This window comes from Schistocerca serialis, chromosome 4 (genome assembly GCF_023864345.2).
Source record: "Schistocerca serialis cubense isolate TAMUIC-IGC-003099 chromosome 4, iqSchSeri2.2, whole genome shotgun sequence".
In the NCBI taxonomy this organism is placed as follows: Eukaryota; Metazoa; Arthropoda; class Insecta; order Orthoptera; family Acrididae; genus Schistocerca; species Schistocerca serialis.
Window position 1 is genome coordinate 244,041,457 of NC_064641.1, and position 25,952 is coordinate 244,067,408.

General features: G+C 41.9%; 1 long non-coding RNA gene across 1 annotated transcript in view; it reads right to left on the reverse strand.

The window, feature by feature from the left end:
- LOC126474906 (uncharacterized) overlaps window positions 1-25,095 on the reverse strand; it is a 124,034-nt gene extending 98,939 nt beyond the window's left edge. Inside the window, exon 1 of the long non-coding RNA XR_007586597.1 lies at window positions 24,917-25,095. This is a non-coding gene — a long non-coding RNA (uncharacterized LOC126474906). The remainder of the gene's footprint in view (window positions 1-24,916) is intronic.
- Between the last annotated feature and the right edge of the window lie 857 nt (window positions 25,096-25,952).

Consider the following 25,952-nt stretch of genomic DNA (forward strand, 5'->3'; position numbering starts at 1 on the left):
CCCCACTAACCTAAACCTTTCCTATCACCTAACCTCCCCTCCCCAAGAAATAGTGGGAAGTTCAAATTTTGGTGGGAAAAAGGTCACTTTGGCTACTTCCACTAACCTAAGAATATGGCAGGAAAATTTTGTTGGGCAAAAGGTCACTTGGGATACCTCCACTAACCTAAGTCATCCAGCCACCACCTCTTCCCTGGAATTGGTGGGAAAAGGACACAGCCCATGCTGGACTGCTGGATACAATGCATGTATTTTGCATGCAATGTTTCTTCAAACAACTTGAGTTGTCATAGGCAGCAGCTCCATCCAGTGTGCTCATCATGAGGTTGGAGTCCAACTGACCTAGTACACAGTACCGCGACTAGAAGGCAGTTTCGTCCCTCACATAACGTAATCCAAGACGGCAGTCTGGAGAAAAAAAGGGCGGTAACCAAATGGAAACCTGAATGCGGTTGCGTGTTAGACTTCAACCAGTCAGATGGCGGTACCTGGTAACGTCATTGGAAGGGCTATAGGGCAGGCTCAGCAGCTCTGTGATTTCAGTCTCACTCAGTCAGGCAGCAGGAGCACCAGAAGAAGAAGAAGAAGAACCATGAAGTGTCAACATCAGTTGCAATCAAGTGCAGCCCTGCATAACAGGAAGAAGTGGAAAGTAAGTATACGATATCACATCTTTGTCTGTGGTTATCATTATTATTATTATTGGTTGTTTTTGTGTCTTGGTCCTCTCGTTTGTTCAGCAGTAGCCCTCGACACGTCCAAGCCTACATGTTGAACTCTGCCACCTCTGAACCTGCAGCAACCTCTGCTGCCGTCTTGTTGAGACCTGGACTGACCCCTGGACCTTGGGCAGCATCAACCTTCAGCATGTCTGAACCTGTAGCAACCATGTGGGGTCCTAAAGTGCACATAGCCCACTTGCTGGAGCAGGACAATGAGCTGTTATTGTCTGTCACACTCATCGATTTGTGTGATGAGGACAGGCAGTTTGCTCCCAACAAATAAAATGCTGCTCGTGGTCCTAAACAACAGCAAGATGGAGAACAGTACTGGTCACCAACATACAACTCATCCTAGCAGAACACCTCGGTACTAGTGCAGGCACAGAGTGCAGATGCTGTGGATAAGAAGGCATCAAGTGTACCGATGCTTTTCAGTTCTATCTAGAATGTAACTCCCAGTGGACCGAATCGTATAAGTGTGGATATAGAAGCATATCATGACTGGGGCTTGGAAGCGACAACAGAAATTGAAAATGCATCGAAAGGTATTAAAGTGTAAATTTCTGAGTTCGACTGAGAAGAAATATGTCATGCAGAGTACTACATCAGTCAGCAGATGACTACAGAGTGTTATCCAACTCGTACCCCCTCCCCCCCCCCCCAGACATTCGCCTTACCGGTGTCACACTGTCTATTACAACAATGTAGTATGACTCTGCACTATCTACATCTACATCTACATTTATACTCCGCATGCCACCCAACGGTGTGTGGCGGAGGGCACTTTACGTGCCACTGTCATTACCTCCCTTTCCTGTTCCAGTCGCGTATGGTTCGCGGGAAGACCGACTGTCTGAAAGCTCCGTGCGCGCTCCAATCTTTCTAATTTTACATTCGTGATCTCCTGGACGACGTGACCTACCAACCACTCTCAGGTATCTACACCGAATCGTCGTTGAGGAGTAGGGCAATATGGACCAACAGCGCCTTGATGAACTTGTGGATAGTATGCTACGACAAATACAGGCATGCACCAATGCAAGAGGACGCGCTACTGGGTATTAGAGGTACCGGTGTGTACGGCAATCTGGGTCACCACATCTGAAGGTCTCGCTGTATGGTGGTACAACATGCAATGTGTGGCTTTTATGAGCTATAAAAAGGGCGGAAATGAATTTTCTGTGCAGGTTCCGGAAATCTCGGAACCGAGGTGATGCAAAACTTTTTTGATGTGCTTATATGAGCAATTATTGGTGGTCTATCCAACTGTGGCAAGACTAATGTGCTCATGACGTTGCTAATGCATGTAGATGGAGTCCGATTTGAACATGTTCATGTATTCTCAAAAACACTGTTTCAACTCAAGTGTCAGCTATTACAGGAGATATTGCGCAGTGTACACGACGTTGAGTGAAAGCGGTGATATCCACCCACCTGAAAAAGCAAAGCCAAAGACTGTCTTCATATTTGACGATGTTGCTGTGGAAAACCAAGACCAAATTCTAAAATATTTTTCTTTCGGTCGTCATATGGGTGCTGATGTATTTTATCTAAGCCAAACATATTCTAGAATCCAAAAACAATTGGTAAGGATAATGTAAACCTCATTATAGCCTTTAAACAAGACAATCTGAGTTTTAAACACATTTATCAGGCACATATAGGAACTAACATGTCGTTCAATGATTTTTTAAAGGTTGCTGGAATCATTCACGGTATGGGTTTCTCGTTATTGATAAAACAAGAAAACTGAATGATGGTGGGTACAGGCGAAACTTTCAATATGATTTGTATGTATATAGCCCGGTAAGAGAGGCGAGTACATCAGTATACGCTGCGCCATGGATAAATTCGTGCGAATGTCTAGCTCTCAACCCGAGAGAATGGGTGTACACGGACAAAATATTCGCCTGTACGTGGATGTAAAAATTCAGGCTATTGTGCATAAAGTTGGAGGTATTCGCAGGGAATTAGAGAAGTATTACCAGACTCTTCTGAGAATGGTCAATGCAGTAAATGAGTTAGTTAATGAGATTGGTAAGAAAGCAACCGACTTAACTAAAAAGGTCGAGGCTATTGAGGGGAAAAAAAAAAGATGTAGAGGCCCTTATTGTTGAGAAGGGGGAGCAGGCACATAATAAGAGAAAGAAGAGCGGATATATAAAACCTCACGCTGCGTTGATGTCTGATTAGTATACACCGAGATGTCAATGAAGCAGAAAGTCATTCGAGCGCGGAAAGCGGTTCGAGAGAAATTACGGTTGCTAAGGTTAGGGCATATGGATGGACAGCAAACACTAAGAGAGACCTTTAAGCCGGTTACTGAATCACTCAGGCAGCTCTCAGCAAAAACAAAACCACACGTCTGCCATTGAAAAATTCATTAACCGTCACGTCCCTGGTCAGATAGAACATTCGGCGTTAGCAGCGGAATACCGTACATGTTGGGCATGCATTCAATAAGTGTAACTGGTGACACATACAGATTGGTGATAGGCGGTTTGAGAGAACACCTGGGTTAATGAATCTTATTGTCCTAAGACTTACCAAAAAACTTATAAATTATTCAGTTAATGATAGGGAAATGTACCGTGTTATACTGCAGTTGACTGATGTATTCACAAGATCGAAAAAAGCCTGAGCAGCATGAAATATAAAACCATTATAAAACCAATACTTCATGGCAAAAACAACATCAACAGTAGCGGTGATGGTATTGGTATTGAGCTTAAACCAGCGAATTATCGAATCCCGAAGTTATTATGACGACACCAACGAAGTAATAGATCGACTACGGCTGCTCATGGCATCAGCTGCTGCAGATAATACAGCCCATTCGAATCAGGCTGTTTCAATAATCACTGAACTTAGAGAGAGAGGTATCGTCGAATAAGTATGGAGACAGTAGTTCGAGAACTGCACAAACCAGCATGTAAAACATACCCTCATAGGCATGTTATGATTAAAGGGTTGGATGACTTACAGCAGGCTGATCTTGTAGATATGAAAGCATATTCACATGAGAATAATGGATAAAAATATATTTTAATGGTTATTGATACATTCTCTAAATTTGCCTGGGCACCACCCGTTAAAACAAAAATAGGTAGAAATGCTTTAGACAGGGACGAATCGATGTGCAGACAACCTCCAAACCGATCACGGTGGAGAGTTTTACAATAGGTATTTCATGACCGTGATGCAGCAGCATGGAATACATCACTACTCAGCATTCACCCACCTGAAGGCAAGTATCGAGGAGCGTCTGAATAGACCAATAACAGGTCGAATGTGGATGTGTTTTAACCTTCGTGGCTCATACAAATGTACAGATATCCTCACAGAAATAATTGCTCGGTATACTCGAACCAAACATAGCACAATAAAAATGAGACCAATCGATGTTCGTGATAATGGACTCATGGACACGGTTTACTATCGCATTAAAATGCTGGATCCACGCTAACAGAAATTTAATGTAAGTGATTTGGTATATATCTCAACACAGCATTCGAGAAATCTTACCTACCAAACTGATCAACAGTGATATTTACAATTTCAAAGACGCAAAGAACGAATCCTATAAATTATATCTTGAAGGATAGTAAAGCCGAAGAAATTGCAGGTTGCTTCTACACCGAGGAGTTGCAGAAAAGCTCAGCCGCCTGGGAAATAGAGCACTAGTCAAATGTATTGGTTTTCCTGCAGCACAAAGCAGTTGTATTGATGCTAATCATTTTCTATATAATGGGGCACACAGTCCACAACCACCGCAGTAGCATAACATGTGTGCTAGGAGACGCATTAGAGGAGGTGGGGGTATTCTAGAGAAACTGCCAGTGGTATTACATATGTTCGGGATATAACTAATGTGGACCGGGAACAAAGCTTCAGGAGCTCTTTGGAAAAGGTGATAAGGGGGTTAATCTGCTCGACGAAGCATGTATGGAACACGACATTACGTAAGCTGCAAATAAGGATCTCTCAAGTCGTCACATTTCAGATAGTATTTTAGCTCATAGGGCTAAGACGATACGCAGAAGAATTTATATTAGTACAGGTCGACACATTGCAGCATTTGCAGTTGATAAAACCATGCGAGAAAAAATTAAGTTGGATTTAGGAATGATGAATTTCAAGCGAGCTATGAATGCTGCGCGTTGTACACTAAACAAGAAGAAGGAGAAGGGTGGGAAGCAGAGCTGTTTGAAGAACTGTATCCTGACAGCGATGTATGCAGCTGAAAACGTTGGGAAGCAGAAAGGTGCGGGAAGAAGAATACCATCGGTTAAAGCACCTATAGTTTTACCAATATCCAAGACACCTGGTGGTTTTCTTCCGTTACTCATCCTAGCCCTCTCCCGCGCTCTCTACGGTAGGATCCCTCGCTGGTGGTGCTGCAGCTATTGCTCGAACGGTCAAGAACGCGCAAAACTGCCAAGCACAATTAGAAGAGGCAAGAAGACATAACCGCATGATGAAAGCCACAGCCATCGGAAAAGGACTATACTTGAAACCATACAGGAAAGGGGCATGGTCTATTCATAAATTTAAAAAAAGCCCATTAGCGGTCCTACCAGATCGATCACTCACAAATACTGATCTTCTTGAGATTGTTTCAATAAAAGTCAGCATTCTACGATTCAGTGGTGTGTTTATGCGGGATTCATTACGGAAGACTTTGTGGAAAACTGCTGAATGTGGTATTGCGAATTTAGATGTTGCTGGAGGTCCCGGCACCCACTAGATGTCATATGTTATGAAAAATGCGGGTATCGTCTAATATTTCGACTCATTTGATGACCTGCAGCCGCCAGAAAAGAAGACGTGTGTTGACAAATTTTCGGCGCTATCAGGACTTTAATACACACCTACGTGGACATCTATACATCATGTTTCTCTTGACGTTTACAAAAAGGAAGAAGAAGAAGATATAAGGAGGAGCTTTAAACACCCATTCATCAGTTGAAGTTTAGATGCAATGTTCAAACACACTTTGACGTTAAAAGAACGATCGTCTGTATTTCGTGTAAATTAATTCCCACCAATTGATTTGAGCATTGGTGAGTGGAGTATTGCATTGATTGGACTGGAGACGTACAACTGCATCCCAGATATCACCGGGAGTAACAACAAACTGCATCTGGATATTAATGGCGAAAAAGACATTGTGGCTACAGAACCAAGTGCATACGATATCGACGATTTAAACGAAGACGTGAAACAGTGTGAAAAAGGTATTGAGCTACGTGCAAACATCCGTTCAATTAAAACTGAAATAAGGACTATAAATGCAACGATTGACTTTAACCAGATTAGATTAGATTAGATTAGATTTACTTTCATTCCAATTGATCCGTAGTGAGGAGGTCCTCCAGGATGTGGAACATGTCAGAAAAACAACAATACATGACAAATATTTACAACTAAAACAAATAAGCTAATGTACCATTCCACAGGTCCCAAGTGGAATGATCGTCATTTTTTAATGAACACTAAGAGTCATTTTACAAATACTAATGCACTGAATTTAAAATAAAAAAGTTTTTTATTTATTTATAAGGTAATAAACATGTAATACAACTACTGTAATACTTATTTACAATGAACACATTACTGCACTGAAATGGTGCAGAAGTTAGATTATACACTCCTGGAAATGGAAAAAAGAACACATTGACACCGGTGTGTCAGACCCACCATACTTGTTCCGGACACTGCGAGAGGGCTGTACAAGCAATGATCACACGCACGGCACAGCGGACACACCAGGAACCGCGGTGTTGGCCGTCGAATGGCGCTAACTGCGCAGCATTTGTGCACCGCCGCCGTCAGTGTCAGCCAGTTTGCCGTGGCATACGGAGCTCCACCGCAGTCTTTAACACTGGTAGCATGCCGCGACAGCGTGGACGTGAACCGTATGTGCAGTTGACGGACTTTGAGCGAGGGCGTATAGTGGGCATGCGGGAGGCCGGGTGGACGTACCGCCGAATTGCTCAACACGTGGGGCGTGAGGTCTCCACAGTACATCGATGTTGTCGCCAGTGGTCGGCGGAAGGTGCACGTGCCCGTCGACCTGGGACCGGACCGCAGCGACGCACGGATGCACGCCAAGACCGTAGGATCCTACGCAGTGCCGTAGGGGACCGCACCGCCACTTCCCAGCAAATTAGGGACACTGCTGCTCCTGGGGTATCGGCGAGGACCATTCGCAACCGTCTCCATGAAGCTGGGCTACGGTCCCGCACACCGTTAGGCCGTCTTCCGCTCACGCCCCAACATTGTGCAGCCCGCCTCCAGTGGTGTCGCGACAGGCGTGAATGGAGGGACGAATGGAGACGTGTCGTCTTCAGCGATGCGAGTCGCTTCTGCCTTGGTGCCAATGATGGTCGTATGCGTGTTTGGCGCCGTGCAGGTGAGCGCCACAATCAGGACTGCATACGACCGAGGCACACAAGGCCAACACCCGGCATCATGGTGTGGGGAGCGATCTCCTACACTGGCCGTACACCACTGGTGATCGTCGAGGGGACACTGAATAGTGCACGGTACATCCAAACCGTCATCGAACCCATCGTTCTACCATTCCTAGACCGGCAAGGGAACTTGCTGTTCCAACAGGACAATGCACGTCCGCATGTATCCCGTGCCACCCAACGTGCTCTAGAAGGTGTAAGTCAACTACCCTGGCCAGCAAGATCTCCGGATCTGTCCCCCATTGAGCATGTTTGGGACTGGATGAAGCGTCGTCTCACGCGGTCTGCACGTCCAGCACGAACGCTGGTCCAACTGAGGCGCCAGGTGGAAATGGCATGGCAAGCCGTTCCACAGGACTACATCCAGCATCTCTACGATCGTCTCCATGGGAGAATGGCAGCCTGCATTGCTGCGAAAGGTGGATATACACTGTACTAGTGCCGACATTGTGCATGCTCTGTTGCCTGTGTCTATGTGCCTGTGGTTCTGTCAGTGTGATCATGTGATGTATCTGACCCCAGGAATGTGTCAATAAAGTTTCCCCTTCCTGGGACAATGAATTCACGGTGTTCTTATTTCAATTTCCAGGAGTGTACTTACACACACACACACATACACACACACACACACACACACACACACACACAAATTTTCAATGAACACATTACTGCACTGAAATTGTGCAGAAGTTATGTTGTACTTATATACAAATCAGTTGGTTTTACTAAGAAATTCATCAATGGAGTAGAAGGAGTTGGCCACCAATAAATCCTTTAGGCTTCTCTTAAACTGAATTTCATTGGTTGTTAAGCTTTTTATGGCTGCTGGCAGGTTATTGAAAATGTGTGTTCCTGAATAATGCACACCTTTTTGTACAAGACTAAGTGACTTGAAATCCTTGTGAAGATTATTCTTATTTCTAGTATTGATTCCATTAATTGAGCTGTTGGTTTGAAAAAGTGATATATTTTTAATGACAAATTTCATTAAGGAATAAATATATTGGGAAGCAGTAGTTATTATCCCTAGTTCCCTAAACAGGCTTCTGCAGGATGTTCTTGAGTTCACACCACATATAACTCTTACTGCACGTTTTTGTGCCTGGAAAACTTTAGCTTGGCTTGATGAATTACGCCAAAAAATAATCCCATATGACATTATGGAATGAAAGTAAGCATAGTATGCCAGTTTTTTTCATTTTTATATCCCCTATGTCTAACAAAATTCGCATTGCAAACAGAGATTTGTTAAGACGGTTCAGCAGTTCTGTGGTGTGCTCCTCCCAGTTGAATTTATTATCAAGCTGTAATCCCAAGAATTTAACACTGTCCACTTCTTCTATCTTCTTGTCATCGTATGTTAGACATATACTCTTGGGACACCCCTTACAAGTTCTGAACTGCATGTAGTGTGCTTTTTCAAAGTTTAGTGACAAAGAATTGGCTAGGAACCAGTGATTAATGTCCAAAAATATTTTATTGGCTGATCTTTCTAAGACTACACTTGATTTGCTATTTATTGCAATGTTTGTATCATCAGCAAACAAAACAAACTTGGCATCTGGTAATGTTACTGAGGAAAGGTCATTGATATACACAAGAAAAAGTAAGGGCACCAAAATGGAACCTTGTAGGACCCCACATGTAATTAGTTCCCAGTTGGATGATGCCTGATAGCTTGATACATGTCTCTTTCCTAATAACACCCTTTGTTTCCTGCCAGAGATATAAGATTTGACCCATTTTGCAGCATTTCCTGTTACACTATAATATTCTAGTTTACTTAAAAGGATATTGTGATTTACACAGTCAAATGCCTTTGACAGATCACAAAATATACCAGTTGCTTGCAATTTTTTGTCTAATGAATTAAGCACATTTTCACTGTAAGTGTAGATAGCCTTCTCAATATCAGAATCTTTTAGAAATCCAAACTGTGACTTTGACAGTATGTTATTTGAGATAAGATGGTTATAAAGACGACTGCACATTACTTTTTCGAAAATTTTTGAGAATGCTGGCAACAGTGAAATTGGACGGAAATTTGATGCTATTTCTTTATCTCCCTTCTTAAACAGTGGCTTAACGTCAGCATATTTCAGCCATTCCGGAAATATTCCACTGATAAACGACTGGTTACACAGATAGCTTAATATGTTACTTAGCTCAGAATCACATTCTTTAATTAACTTTATTGATATTTCAACATATCCACTAGTTTTTTTTATGTTAAAGATTTTATGATGGACATCATACTGCTGGGGTGGTGAGGGTCAAATTCATATTATGGAACTTACTTGAAATGTCTGGTCTGAGGTATTCCTTAGCAGCATCTATTGAACCTGACAACCCCATCTTTTCGGTAACAGTTATAAATTGTTTGTTAAAAAGTTCTGCAACACTATACAGATCTGTCACCAATGTATCATTTACTCTTAATGCTATTTGTTCCTCTTCATGTCTGGTTCTACCAGTCTCCTCCTTCACTATATCCCATATTGTCTTTATTTTGTTATCTGATATGACTATCTTTTCCTTGTAATATATTTGCTTTGACATCCGTATTACAGTCTTTAATATTTTGCAGTATTTCTTATAATGTGCTATAGCATCAACATTGGAAATGTTTTGGATTGACAGATACAGTTTTCTTTTTGTTTTACAAGATACCCCTATTCCTCGAGTAATCCATGGCTTCTTTGTAGACTTTGCTCTAACCTTGGTAAGTTTTGGGGGAAAGCAGTGTTCGAATAAGGTAAGCACTTTATTAGCAAAAATGTTATATTTTTCATTCATGCCATGAGCACTGTAAACATCAGTCCACTGAATGTCTCTGAGGAGTGTCCTAAAATAATCAATTTTTGGCTTACTGATTACCCTCTTGAGCTCAGATTTAACAGATTAAGAGATTATCAATGGGTGTTTGTGAGCAAGTGGCTATCCTAGTGGGGAACTTTACAGTGGAAATTAAGTTGAATGATAGTGTTACTAACTCAAATAAGTTCTTATTGGGAGAGTCTTTAAGGAAATCTACATTGAAATCACCAGCAACCACTATTTCTTTGTTTTTGGTTGTTAAATGGGCCAGTACAGCTTCAAGGTGGTTTACAAACAGATTAAAGTTATCTGCAGGTGCTCGATATATACTTAATATTATGAAGGATTTTTTGTGAAATTCTAATTCTGTTGCACATGCTTCCATATGCTGTTCTAGGCAAAATTTATGATTGTCTATGTTCTTAAATTTATGACAGTTCCTGATGAATGTGGCAACTCCTCCTATCTCCATTTCTGATCTACAAAAGTGAGATGCTAACCTAAACCCTGTAACACTTAAAAGTTCTATACCAGTGGTCACATTATGTTCAGAGAGGCAGATTATGTCAGCTGGGTTTGAAGACTCTAATTCATCTATGCAGACAGTTAATTCATTAATTTTATTTCTCAGTCCTCGAATATTTTGATGCAATACAGATAGCTGACATTTCAGATAGACTGAGTTAAAATTGGGTGTAGTTAAAATATCTGTTGACAGTTGGAAATTCTTAACCAATGGCTGTTTATGCTGATGTAATAAGCTGGAATTATGTTTTTTGATTTCTTTCTCAAACTGAAGGTTTGCTTTCTTTCTGTCCACCCTACCCTAAGAAAGGGTCTTTTCTGAATCATATAACCACTGATATTTTACCACTCATGACAGTGCCTCCCCTCTTTAACTCTCCTGCTATTTCCCAAGCCAACCAGAAAGGTTCAATAGGGCGCCTACTCAGTTTCACAAAAGGGCAGGTTTTGAAGAAGGATTGTAGTAAATTTTACAAGTCAGATCAGACTGTGGACATACTGCCTGTCAGCACAATCGGAGTCAAGTGTAACACTGCAACGAACTCCTATCTCAACGACAGTCTGATTCATACTATTTACGGGTTCTTCCCCTAAGCTGCAACAGGGCATAAGATCGTTGAGATTCCTATCTATCCAGAATATCTTCCATGACAATTCAGACATTGGACTATTTGGAGTTGTGCACTGTGGACCAAAATAATCAACTTGTTGACTTTTGTGCTGAGGAAATCATTGTACGATTACATCTAAGGCAGGATGGACATACAGTATAAAACCAGTGTATGCAATCCACAGTATGTCACTTCGCTGTTGAACCGCAAAGTGATAATATGTGCGACTACGAGTTTCTTAAATCAACTAGCTTGAAACCTCGCAATGACAGCCGGCACGGGTGGCCGAGCGGTTCTAGGCGCTACAGTCTGGAACCGCGTGACCGCTACGGTCGCAGGTTCGAATCCTGCCTCGGGCATGGATGTTTGTGATGTCCTTAGGTTAGTTAGGTTTAAGTAGTTCTAAGTTCTAGGGGACTGATGACCTTAGAAGTTAAGTCCCATAGTGCTCAGAGCCTTTTGAACCATTTGAACCATTGCAATGACGTCCTCACTCAATATAACCAGTGCAGTAGAGTATGATGAGCGAATTATACGTCAGGAATATTTCTCACATAACCACATTTAACAAGAATAATTAAATTAGGATTTCCGACCGCGGTGGCCGAGCGGTTCTAGGCGTGACAATCTGGAACCGCGCGACTGCGACGGTCGCAGGTTCGAATCCTGCCTCGGGCATGGATGTGTGTGATGTCCTTAAGCTAGTTAGGTTTAAGTAGTTGTAAGTTCTAGGGGACTGATGACCTCAGAAGTTAAGTCCCATAGTGCTCAGAGCCATTTTTGAAATTAGGATTGTCATCCAGCACCAAGATGCGCTGACGCATCCATGCCAGAGTTTCATATATTTGGAGGGACCATTGAAATAAACCGATGTAGCAATACAGTGGGATCCAAGATTACACGTAACGCTTTAGCATTCCTGTTTCAAGAGATACGCTATGAACTCAATGGGTCTGAGATCGACCATAACGCAATGTCGGCCTAACATCAACCCTTAGAACACGTATCTCTGCACCACCCACAGATTTGAATGGTTTAGAAAATTCGGGATGGTTCATAGATGATCCGGAGATTAGGACAGTTGCAGAGTACAAGCGATTTACTGCGTGCATACCTCTAAAAATGCTTATGGGCTACTTTGAAGACATATGGCGGATTATTATGGATGCTAAACAGGAACTCATTCTGGTACGGAGTGCGGCGGATAATAAATGGCTCTGAGCACTATGGGACTTAACTTCTGAGGTCCTTAGTCCCCTAGAACTTAGAACTACTTAAACCTAACTAACCTAAGGACACCACACACATCCATGCCCGAGGCAGGATTCGAACCTGCGACCGTAGAGGTCGCGTGGTTCCAGACTGTGGCGCCTGGAACCGCTCAATGGATAATAACTCATACATTCAAGGAGCTCAAGAGAAGAATATGGTCACAATGAGCAAGATAATATGGAAAATGCCTCACATCAGTGTATCAGATACGAAGTGTTTGAAGCTTTTAAAAGTCCTGAATTCCGGTAGACTTCTACCACTAACATTTCACTCATGGGAGATTTTCGAGTACTCAGTGCTACTGACTGCAAGCAGACAAACATGGGCTAATAAAACCTCTTCGCAGCTAGAGACACCTGGATTCAACATACTTGCCTTTCAGACTGATGGAAGAGGGAATACAGCAAATGGTTCGACAACTGCAAGTTAACTAATGCCAGAGTCTACCTGAATTCAGAACTCTACCCATATGACAATTTACACCTGCAATGGGATGAAAGTGTATACAGTCTAGCATATGACATGTATGCGAGGTTTCGTGCTTCTTACTACAAAAAGCTGAAGAAGGAGAAGGTGGGTGTCTACTCACTTCACAGAAGTTCAAGGAACTGTCACCGATCATCGCAAAAGGCTGATCGAAACAGAACGATAATTAAGACTGGTCCTATGAATTTGAATATCCGACAAATTTCCTGGAACACCCTGCTGAGTATGCTCTAGTTCTACATGACCCTGTGATCAACTAATGCCCGCTCACCGGTGTTGTGCAACGAGCTGTACAAATGAATAGATGTTGCGCCATACCTAGAAATTCTACAATAGCATCTGATGGTTTGAACGCCATTGCAGACGTTCAGGGTTTCTAAGACGGTGAGTGCAGACAGTTCATATTTAAAGACGTTGCATTCGTAGCATACACAGAAGATGCAGGAATAATAGAGATATTTTTAGCAAACATTGCATTACCGAGGCCTTTCAAGTATGTGAAGTTTGCTAAGACACACAAGAGTGCAAAGTGGTTAACACATTACTACCATGGAGTTCACTGCGATGATCCTGGCATACCATATAAAGATATGACGACATCATTTCAATTATTCGACCATACGGATACCACCATCAACGTGAAGGGGAAGGAGAAGATCTCATGGATTTGGCGAATCTTCAAGTTGCTGCTTTTCAAGACCCGGAATCCTATGGTTGTCCTGCTCTCCGTTGTCTCAATAAGAGGAAGAAGAAGGTGGAAACAATGATGCTGTGACTACTTATGAAATTGTAAAATTACTTTTAAGGTGGATGAACTACCCGTGGACTAGGGGTAGCGTCTTTAAACGTTTTCGGTCCCGAGTTCGATCCCCGCCACTGCCTAAATTTTAATAAATAATCAGCATTGGCGGCCGAAGACTTCCGGCATAAGAAGTCAGCCTCATTCTGCCAACGGCCTTGTCAAAGAGGGCGGATGAGCGGATAGAGGTTCAGGGCACTCTCTTGTCCTAGGGATGGGAAATTGCCCCTAAAGGCGGAAGAATCAGCAATGATCAACGACATGAGGATGCAGAAGGCAATGGAAACCATTGCATTAAAGACACGCAACGTGTATCCACAGGACATGTGGCCTGTATTTGAAGAAGTGTCATGATGATCTCTCCATTGGCAAAAGATTCCGGAATAGTCCCCCATTCGGATCTCCGGGAGGGGACTGCCAAGGGGGAATGAGAAAAAGATTGAATAATCAACGAAAGGATAACGTTCTACGAGTCGGGGCGCGGAATGTCAGAAGCTTGAGCGTGTTAGGGAAACTAGAAAATCTGAAAAGGGAAATGCAAAGGCTCAATCTAGATATAGTAGGTGTCAGTGAAGTGAAGTGGAAGGAAGACAAGGATTTCTGGTCAGATGAGTATCGGGTAATATCAACAGCAGCAGAAAATGGTGTAACAGGTGTAGGATTCGTTATGAATAGGAAGGTAGGGCAGAGCGTGTGTTACTGTGAACAGTTCAGTGACCGGGTTGTTCTAATCAGAATTGACAGCAGACCAACACCGACAACGATACTTCAGGTATACATGCCGACGTCGCAAGCTGAATATGAACAGATAGAGAAAGTGTATGAGGATATTGAAAGGGTAATGCAGTATGTAAAGGACGAAAATCTAGTAGTCATGGGGGGACTGGAATTCAGTTGTAGGGGAAGGAGTAGAAGAAAAGGTTACAGAGAATATGGGCTTGGGACAAGGAATGAAAGAGGAGAAAGACTAATTGAGTTCTGTAACAAGTTTCAGCTAGTAATAGCGAATACCCTGTTCAAGAATCACAAGAGGAGGAGGTATACTTGGAAAAGGCCGGGAGATACGGGAAGATTTCAATTAGATTACATCATGGTCAGACAGAGATTCCGAAATCAGATACTGGATTGTAAGGCGTACCCAGGAGCAGATATAAACTCAGATCACAATATAGTGGCGATGAAGAGTAGGCTGAAGTTCAAGACATTAGTCTGGAAGAATCAATACGCAAAGAAGTGGGATACGGAAGTACTAAGGAATGACGAGATACGTTTGAAGTTCTATAACGCTATAGATACAGCAATAAGGAATAGCGCAGTAGGCAGTACAGTTGAAGAGGAATGGACATCTCTAAAAAGGGCCATCACAGAAGTTGGGAAGGAAAACATAGGTACAAAGAAGGTAGCTGCGAAGAAACCATGGGTAACAGAAGAAATACTTCAGTTGATTGATGAAAGGAGGAAGTACAAACATGTTCCGGGAAAATCAGGAATACGGAAATAAAAGTCGCTGAAGAATGAAATAAATAGGAAGTGCGGGGAAGTTAAGACGAAATGACTGCAGGAAAAATGTGAAGACATCGAAAAAGATATGATTGTCGGAAGGACAGACTCAGCATACAGGAAAGTCAAAACAACCTTTGGTGACATTAAAAGTAACGGTGGTAACATTAAGAGTGCAACGGGAATTCCACTGTTAAATGCAGAGGAGAGAGCAGATAGGTGGAAAGAATACATTGAAAGCCTCTATGAGGGTGAAGATTTGTCTGATGTGATGGAAGAAGAAACAGGAGTCTATTTAGAAGAGATAGGGGATCCAGTATTAGAAACAGAATTTAAAAGAGCTTTGGAGGACTTACGGTCAAATAAGACAGAAGGGATAGATAACATTCCATCAGAATTTCTAAAATCATTGGCGGAAATGGCAACAAAACGACTATTCACGTTGGTGCGTAGAATATATGAGTCTGGCTATATACCATCTGACTTTCGGAAAAGCATTATCCACACAATTCCGAAGACGGCAAGAGCTGACAAGTGCGAGAATTATCGCACAATCAGCTTAACAGCTCATGCATCGAAGCTGCTTGCAAAAATAATATACAGAAGAATGGAAAAGAAAATTGAGAATGCGCTAGGTGACGATCAGTTTGGCTTTAGGAAAAGTAAAGGGACGAGAGAAGCAATTCTGACGTTACGGCTAATAATGGAAGCAAGGCTAAAGAAAAATCAAGACACTTTCATAGGACCTCGAAAAAGCGTTCCACAATATAAAATGGTGCAAGCTGTTCGAGATTCTGAAAAAAGTAGGAGTAAGCTATAGGGAGAGACGGGTCATACACAATATGTACAACAACCAAGAGGGAATAATAAGAATGGACGATCAAGAACGAAGTGCTCGTATTAAGAAGGGTGTAAGACAAGGCTGTAGCCTTTCGCCCCTACTCTTCAATCTGTACATCGAGGAAGCAATGATGCAAATAAAAGAAAGGTTCAGAAGTGGAATTAAAATACAAGGCGAAAGGATATTAATGATACGATTCGCTGATGACATTGCTATCCTGAGTCAAAGTGAAGAAGAATTAAATGATCTGCTGAACAGAATGAACAGTCTAATGAGTACACAGTATGGTTTGAGAGTAAATCGGAGAAAGATGAAGGTAATGAGAAGTAGTAGAAATGAGAACAGCGAGAGACTTAACATCAGGATTGATGGTCACGAAGTCAAAGAAGTTATGGAATTCTGCTACCTAGGCAGTAAAATAACCAATGACGGACGGAGCAAGGAGGACATCAAAAGCAGACTCGCGATGGCAAAAAAGGCATTTCTGGCCAAGAGAAGTCTACTAATATCAAATACCGGCCTTAATTTGAGGAAGAAATTTCTGAGGATATACGTCTGGAGTACAGCATTGTATGGTAGTGAAACATGGACTGTGGGAAAACCGGAACAGAAGAGAATCGAAGCATTTGAGATGTGGTGCTATAGACGAATGTTGAAAATTGGGTGGACTGATAAGGTAAGGAATGAGGAGGTTCTACGCAGAATCGGAGAGGAAAGGAATATGTGGAAAACACTGATAAGGAGAAGGGACAGGATGACAGGACATCTGCTAAGACATGAGGGAATGACTTCCATGGTACTAGAGGGAGCTGTAGAAGGCAAAAACTGTAGAGGAAGACAGAGATTGGAATACGTCAAGCAAATAATTGAGGACGTAGGTTGCAAGTGCTACTCTGAGATGGTTAGCACAGGAAACGAATTCGTGTCGGGCCGCATCAAACCAGTCAGTAGACTGATGACCAAAAAAAAAAGAAAAAAGAGAAATAAATGAATTTGTACCTCACAACCTCTGTGTTCTTTTTTTTTATCAACCCTGTTCCCACTTAGAGAGTGTACAGTTTTAACCAGACGCTATGTCTCTGGTTCTCGTCAAACAGGGAGATATAATTTTAGATATGTGAGCTATATTTCTTTGGAAGCGGACACGGTCAAGCGCCTCCTGCTCCCATAACCCAAATCGTGCCACACTATAGGCGTAATTCCATGCATCCATTCTATATATTTTCTTATCTTCCATGTTAAATTTCATCTCCTTAACAGCATTAATCTTCCATAACACTAATGTCATTTGAGACCTGCACAGCCTTTCCATACATATACATACATAATGCAATAGGAGATTGGTTTTTTTGTTAATGACAACAAGAAAGGCGTATGGTGACGAATTTTTCATCGTTTACTCAGTTCGCAAGAATACAAAATAGTTCTTGAGGTATAATATAATTTTCAGGTACCATGTAGTTTTTCAGGTAGAAGATAGTATACTTGAGGTACAATTCGACTCTCCTATTCCAATGCGGAAATACTTTTAACTTAATCGCTACAACAGTAACACCAGTCGGACTTTTTTTTAATAAATCTACACTAAAAACTAATGTGGAGGTACTTTCTTTACGTCAACTAAATTCCACAGTTCCAGTAGCATAGTATAGCATAGCTTTTACAATAATTCTGATTGACTGTGCACACGTAGAATCTAATTTCAACATCCCCAATAGCAAAGGTTTTTTACAATAACAATTCTGATGAATTGTGAGCTATATAGATATCCACTTAAAAACTAATCTGACTTGGATGGATAGTGGTAGGTGCAACTATTCTATTTACGAGACGCACTTGGTGTGCAGATATATGTTTTTACATGCAACACATATGTTGTGTATGAACAAATAAATAAATAAACAATTTTTTTTCTATTTATGCCCTTTAATATTTTTTGTTTATCCCTTTTTTAAATGCTTTTTCTTACTCACACATGGTGTTCAGAAGATCAGCATGTTTACATGCAACTCACACTCAGCAGCAAATTTTGAGAAATGGAGGAGGCTGACAACAATATGCTTGTCTTGCTTATTTGACTTGCTTTTCTTCTCCAGGCCATAAATATGAACCGATATTCCAGTATTCTCCGCCTCAAATTTAGGTATGTACTGGACCTTGATGGGAACTCGATACAACCAAAGTTATAACACCCACGAATATTATCACCTACATGGTATGTGCTGGGATGCTCAGGATGATCCCTACGATCGTAATTTCTCTCGAAGCCGGGACTGATCAAGAAAAGCAAGCCTGGTCGTTTCTGTTTTCGACTTTAATACATGCATGCTTATTAGCTGCATCGTTAGGTAGCTTGATATAGCTAGACCCTCCATTTACTGGGTCACAGACGTGTGCATGGATGTCCATGTGTAGTATTTGGCTGAGTGCTTTAGCTGAACCTCTGATTTCCATGTCACAAAACCGGGCCAGTATAGCACTCAAGGTGGATTTACGAAACCACTCAGCGATTGACAAGCTCCACGTTATCATACAATCCCCCCCCCCAAAGATAATGAGTTGTTGTCTCTTCAATATCAGAATCAACTTGGTGGGGTAGGAGGGGGGATGCGATACTTCAATGCCGAGCACCGCACTGCATTTAATGGCGTTATACCACAAATCATTGACTATTTTGAGAAGCTCCATTTCAATGACAGGAATGCACGCCCTTAAAAACCGACAGGGTCACCGTACCCTCCTGCAGAGATGTGACCACTGTAGAAGAAGAGATAAAAATAATAGTTAAGTACATTGCTTAACACAACTGGCGCAAAGAAAGAATACTGACGATCACAAGGCTATAAGCAGAGTGAGGAATTACTATTTGCACCCTGGCTGGAAGGCATTAACACTTCATTAGGCAACTCCATCACATCATCAAAGAAGTCATCATCATCATCGTCGTCTAATAGGTCCAGATCACAGCGCCTTTCTTCTTCTATTTCAGTGGTCCTTTCAAAAAAAAAAAGTTCAAATGTGTGTGAAATCTTATGGGACTTAACTGTTAAGGTCATCAGTCCCTAAGCTCACACACAACTTAACCTAAATTATCATAAGGACAAACACACACACCCATGCCCGAGGGAGGACTCGAACCTCCGCCGGGACCAGCCGCACAGTCCATGACTGCAGTGCCTCAGACTGCTCGGCTAATCCGCGCGGTTCAGTGGCCCTTTGTCTGACCCATTCAGGCATGTCATTGTCGCCATCAGAATCGGCATCTGGCAATTGGTGTGTCTCGCCTACAACAACAATAACAAACCGAAAAAACAAGTATGAAATAAGAAAAAAATTTAATTGCTATTACACAAGAACAAATTACAATGAAAATTATACTGACAAGGGAACCTGGATGTGAACCCACCATAGGAGGCTGGACTTCAAGAGTCTGCCATGGTTCAGCCCCCTCCCATCTGTCCTCAAACACCAAGATAAAATACTGGAGTTGTACTGTAAGAAGGAGATGGAATTAGTTAGGGGACTGTAACAAGAACACAAAAATTTACACTCAAAATACAAATTATTTACTTACTTGGTAATTCTGTCTCCAGAGCTCTATGCCTCTTGCTGCTATACTCTGAATCGTTGCTGCTGCTACCTCTATTCATCTTGGGGAGGAAAAAGACGCACACGCAGAGATGAAGGTATGCTCAACAAGGTGGACAACAGCAAACTGAAGACAATGGAGGTTGGTTGTGGGTTTGTATATAGGCCAAGGCGACCAATGAGAGAGCTTCATTTGAATCGAAAGCCAATGAGAAGCCTTTATAGAATGTCACTATTTCCTGGAAGAGCTTGATGTGACCATTGTCTCTCTTTCCAAATAAAAATTATACATTTATGATTAACAGTGTTTTTGCAAGAATGCACAGACATGATGAAGGCTTTTAGCAGTGAGAATGTTTATCGTTCTGAGACGTATGTTGAACACAGGACGTCACGATTTCCGGGAAGAGAACATGTGATGCCTTGTTATGACCATGAGGAAGAATTAAATCGGTGTTATTCTGGGCCATTTTCGTTAACAGGTTCTGTTAGGACAAGAATTTCCATGCGGACAAGCTCAGACATCATGAAAGCTCCTGCAACAATGCGGCATGGAGTAGCCATGCAGTCTGAGGCGCCTTGCTGTAGTTCAAACAGCTGCCCCAATCAGAGGCTCGAGTCCTCCATCAGGCATGGGTGTGTGCGTTGTCCTTAGCGTAAGTTAGTTTAAGTTAGATTAAATAGTGTGTAAGCCTAGGCACCGATGACCTCAGCAGTTTGGTCCCATAGGAACTTACCACAATTAAATCCTACAACAAAAAAAGCGATTGTTAACTGTTTCTTTCGTACTTAACGATTTTTGGTAAGGGACTGATATGTAATGGACGGGCTGTTCCATTACATTCGCTAGGGAGAATGCATCCTGTGTTATTCTTGGATATTTTTGTAATTAGTTTCTGAAAGCTTTGCAACAGATTTCTATAACGCAGAGGGGAATTGGCTGTTTATACAGAGACATAAGATGTCAGTATAACACTGACAACATTTCAGTTACACTGGCGTTGATGAGTTGCTAGGCAAACATCTCACAGTGATGCATCAGCCACAGTGGCTAAGTAAACACGTGTTTTGACAATTTCTTAGGTGTCAAGTATGAAAGACATGCTGCCGCCTCATGCTTATGGGACCTGAACAGACATCTGCACATGGCTTGGCAGTTGATGGCTGTGTCGGTACTTTGTGGGGCAGGTCACACTGGTGTGTGCATGCATTGGACCTCTGCAGGGAACTGTTTGCTGATATGTTGCAGTCGAATTTCTTAACGATAGTTCGAAAGTTTTTTATGTGCAATAAGTATTTGTGCACTGTATTATTATCAGCTGTTTAAGCATTGTGATCGTGTTTGCAGAGTGTTATACATGCATTATTCTTGACAATTTTATGTGTAGTGAACCTGTCTGTGCACCAGTGTACTGCATTATTTTGTCAACATGTCTGCAGGTTGTGCAATGCATTCGACAGTTTATAATTAATGAGTGTGTTTGTAGAGCATTTTACATGCACTATTTTCACAATTTACGAGTTGTTTGCATGTCTTACGTCAGTTTACTGTATTAATTCAGTAATTTACGAGAAAACTACATGAAACTCATTCCTAAATAAATTGTCCCAGCTTCCCACTGGAAATAAATACACTCCTTCCTCTCTCCAGCAGCTGGACACAGACTGAGTCCTTTTCCCGCCAGTTCCAGGGAAGAGGTGGTGATTGGATGACTTAAGTTAGTGGAGGTAGCCCAATTAACCTTTTTTCCTGCCAAAATTTTCCTGCAATTTTCTGGGGGAGGAGAGTGGAGGGGAGAGGGGAGGGGTTAGGGTAATGGAGGTAGCCCAACTGTCCTATTTTCCCGCCAAAATTTGAACTTCTCACAATGACATCATTGCAACATTGCCACATCTATCGCTGTCATCTTGGATCCGCCATCTTGAATTCATTTGACAACAATGCAGAGTGAGGCAGAACGAACTTTGCTCTACTACTACAGTCATAGTTCCGTACGTAACTGTAAACATTTTTCCATTGAATGTCATGTCTCACAGTCGGATAAAAGTATTATCAGTTGTGGAGATTATTTATTTTTTTCCATATGTTTCATTTCCATGAGACTGCCTCTTATATTACAAGGCTTACTCTAGTTGTGAGTAATTAACCTGGAAGCTACGTTTCTGTAATTTACGTTTAATGTAATGTCCCACTTTGCATTCTTCCATGTTATGAACTAGTTAGAAGACTTTGCACCAGATTGATGTTAGTCGAGATGCATCTGGATAAACGTGAAATCAGCTTCGAAATCGCTCCACCACGTGCAAGTCCAACATTTTACAGAAATTCATCTTGGAGGATTTCAGTTTTTAATGAAAGAAAGATCGTACAGTGATCCAGCGACACATACGAGGTCACGAAAGACAGAGAAAACTCTCGGAGAGATGAAGCATATGGATGGAAATCCACTGTGTCGTTTTCAGTAGACCTATTATCCTTAATCGATTTAGGGAAACAGGAAAAAAGTAAATTTGGATGTCATTTGAAACCACGCTTAACCATATATGACCCAGTGTTTCAATCACTTCGCCACCTCCTCGTGTGATTTTTTTTTTTTTTTTTTTTTTTTTTTGTGGTTTTCCTTACATCAGCTGACACGAACCTGTTTTTTTTTAGACCAAGTTGTGTGGAATGCATTTGAACCATATCTTTTCCACAACTAATTGCTTAAGTAAAATTGAGTATTCTACCGTCTTCATATACCCATGCATTTAGCGTAATTAAGAAAAAGAGCCACTATTTTAGATTTCTCGACTTCCGAACAATTACTAAAAACAGTCACATTCAGAATGTTGTCAACGATGTTGCACACAGCATTGACGTTTTTTCTGAAATTGCACGCTTTTGATAGACATTGTTGTAACTGATTGCTGACGGTAGCAAGGCCAAAAATTAGTTCTGTAATAAAATTGTAGAGTTTTTGCGAAGATGATCGATTAGCAACAATTGAACGATTCAATACGAGGGATTGTTGTTGAGTTAGTACTTATGATAACCGTTAAAATTTGAATCGAAAATTTCAATTTTTTCACAACATTGTTCCATTAAATATTCGTCGTAAGCACACAACAGGGACAGTTACTGAGCGGCTGTGATTTTAGGAATAAAACAAATAACGAATTTTAAAACAATAGTAATTTCACACTTTAATATCATTATGAAGTTGTCGATTGTAATGACTGAAACTGCGAGATACGTATATTGAAAGTTAAAACGGCTGTAAATTGTAGCGAAATGAGGAAGACCTGCAGAGGATCGACGCTTGGCGCGGGGATTAAAAACTGACTGTAACAAAAACAAAGGCCTGCGCTGAGATGAGTATCACTTTCCTACGGCATAGTCATTAATCGCACTTTTTGCAATATTATTTACTCCTTAGCTAGAGAATGAAAACTGACTCCTTGGCGGAACATGATTTTAATATCACTTAGAAAACATTTCCCGATGTTCTGCAAAATTATACGTATCTTGTCACAAACCGGCTTTCGGCTTCTTAACCATCCTCAGGTGAGACTTGAAGATGGCGTGTTACTTTCGAGTGGTCCCAGACTAACATGTCGAAGATTATCCAAATCGGCTTGTCGTAGGGGTTTGCTGCTACTTGCCAGGTGAGAACACCGGTGCTCAGGTTGATGCAGTGTTGTGTTCCTTCACTTCTGAACAAAATTCGAGCGTACGCAATGACAGCCCACTTGAATGATTGGATTGAAAAGTGTCCTGTAAACAGAACACTGCGTCTCATTCCCAACGGAGAAAAATCTGCAAACGTAAAAGTAATTTCTGGCGTACGCCTAATAAGTTTCATAAGATCATTACGTCTCACAGTATATGTAAATGACCTAGTAAATAGCGCCGGAAGTTCCATGACGTTTTTCGCGGATGATGCAGTCGTATACAGAGAGATCGGAACGCTAGAAAATTATAGCGAAATACAGGGACACCGGTAGAGTATTGACAATTGACTCTCAACATAAGCATGTGTAACGTATTGCGCGAAACAGGCAGAAAGACACATTATTGTACGAATCCACAACTGCAGAACAAACACGAAGCAGCTGCATCCACAAAATATCCAGGAGTATGCGTACGGAGCGATTTGAAGTGGAACGACCACATAAACCAGTTGCAGCTAAGACAGGTGCCAGACAGATTCATGAGAGGAATCCTTAGAAATGTAGTCCATCCACGAAGGAGGTAGCTTATAAAATCCTCATTCGACCAATATTTGAATGTTGTTCGTCTGTCTAGGTTCCACACTAGACCAGATTGATAGAGGAAATGGGGAAGATCCAAAGAAGAGTAGCGCAATTCGTTACAGGGTCATTTAGTTAATGCGGAAGCATTAAGGAGAAGCTTAAGCCAACTCCAGTGGCAGATGCTGTAAGAGAAGAGATCCGCATCAAGATGTGGTTTACTGTTGAAACTCCGAGAGGGTACGTTTCTACGAAATTCAACCAACATATTGCTTCCTACTACGTGTATGCCGCGAAAGTATCATGAAGGTAAAACTAGAGATATTCGTACCCACTCGGAGCCTTACCAGTAATCGTACTCCCTGCGAACCATTGGCGACTGGAACAGGAAAAGGGGGAAAAAAATTAGTGGTGGAAAAGTACCCTCCGCCATACACCGTAAGGTAGTTTGTAGGGTATATATGTAGATGTAGAACGCCGAACACTCACTGGAAAAAGAGTCATTCATAAAATATCTGCATATATGCGTACAGAGTGGCTTAAAATAGAACAGCCACATAAAATTACGGTGGAAAAGCAAATAACCTTCAGGTGTAGTACACACACAAAGCAGGTAGCGTACAAAACCCATGCTCGACCGATACCTCAGTATTGTTCGCCAGCCTGGAATTCTATCAAGGTAGGATGGGTGTGTGAATGTATAACATCCAAACGAGAGCAACGCGTTTCGCCAAGGTTTGTTTAACAAACTCAAAAGCGTCATGGAAGTGCTCATTCAGTACCAAAGTGCAGAAGAGAAACTTGTACGTCACATTTATAGAGCATTAGCTCCCAGAAGAGTCTACTAATATGTTGCTCCAAACTACGTGTATTTCACGAAGAGATGATGCACAAGGAGGCTAACCAACAATAGTTCTTCCCGTGCACCATTTCCGGCTGGAACAGGGAAGTGACAATAGTACACAAAGAACCCTCCGCCACACACTATGAGGTGTCTTGCGAAGTACAGATGCTGTTGTAGATGAGTAGAGAGGCGCCTACTGTACCTGAGTTGGAGGTGACCGGATCCTCGCTTCTGACCTCTTGTTCCTGAGGGAACGTGCGCACTGGCTGCGAAACCACCGCCAGCGTGAGCGCGACCACCATCTGCAACAGTAGCTCCTTACCGTGCACACGACTGCGCTGCGGCTCTTACGAAGTGTCTCGCGTTGGACGGGGACTGCTGCTGCCCTTGACTCACGAGTAACTGCAGAGTAGCGCGTGACCTTACCATCTGGCTGCAGATAATGAGATGCTGATTGCTTAGTATCTCATTTCCCCGTAAAAACTTCCCTTCCAAGAAGCGATATAGATTCTACGTCAAAATACATGGAGGACAAAAATAGATATGTTACCATGCATAATACAGTGCAGCAAACCCGTTGGCATTTAAAACAGCTACCAGTCGGCTCGGAATGAATAAATATGGATCATGTATGGTTTTCAAAGGAATCTTATACAATTATTCCTGTATAGCAGCGACAAGCGCAAGCAACGCTGACAGAGATGGACATCAATCACGCACGTTTCTCTCAAAAGTATACCGCGAAGTCTCAATAATACTAAGGTCTGATGACTATGGTGGCCAGGAGTGATGTGTGCACAAAACCAGTCCTGGACGATGTGAGTTATGTGAACAGGGACCCGTCATCTTCGAACACAGCAGCACCATTGGGTAACAAACATTGTACCATGGGGTAAACATGATTATCCAATGTGGTCACATAATCTTTGCCAGTAATGCGACCTTACAGTGTACCCATGGGGCCCACAGAATGCCAGGATATGGCATCCCAAATCATTACGGGACTACCACCGTGTTTCACTTTTGTCAGTAAACTCGGCGAGAAGTTGGAAATAGTGTGAAACAAGACTCATCTGTTCAAATTACTTTCTTCCATTGCTCCATACTTCAGGTTTTATGGCTTCAGCACCACATTCTCATGCTAGTAGCTTTTGCATCACTGGTGAGTGGTTTTGGAATTCCAGTTCGCCTTGCAATTTCCTGCTTATGGAGGTCTTTTCGTGTTGTTTTGGTGCTGA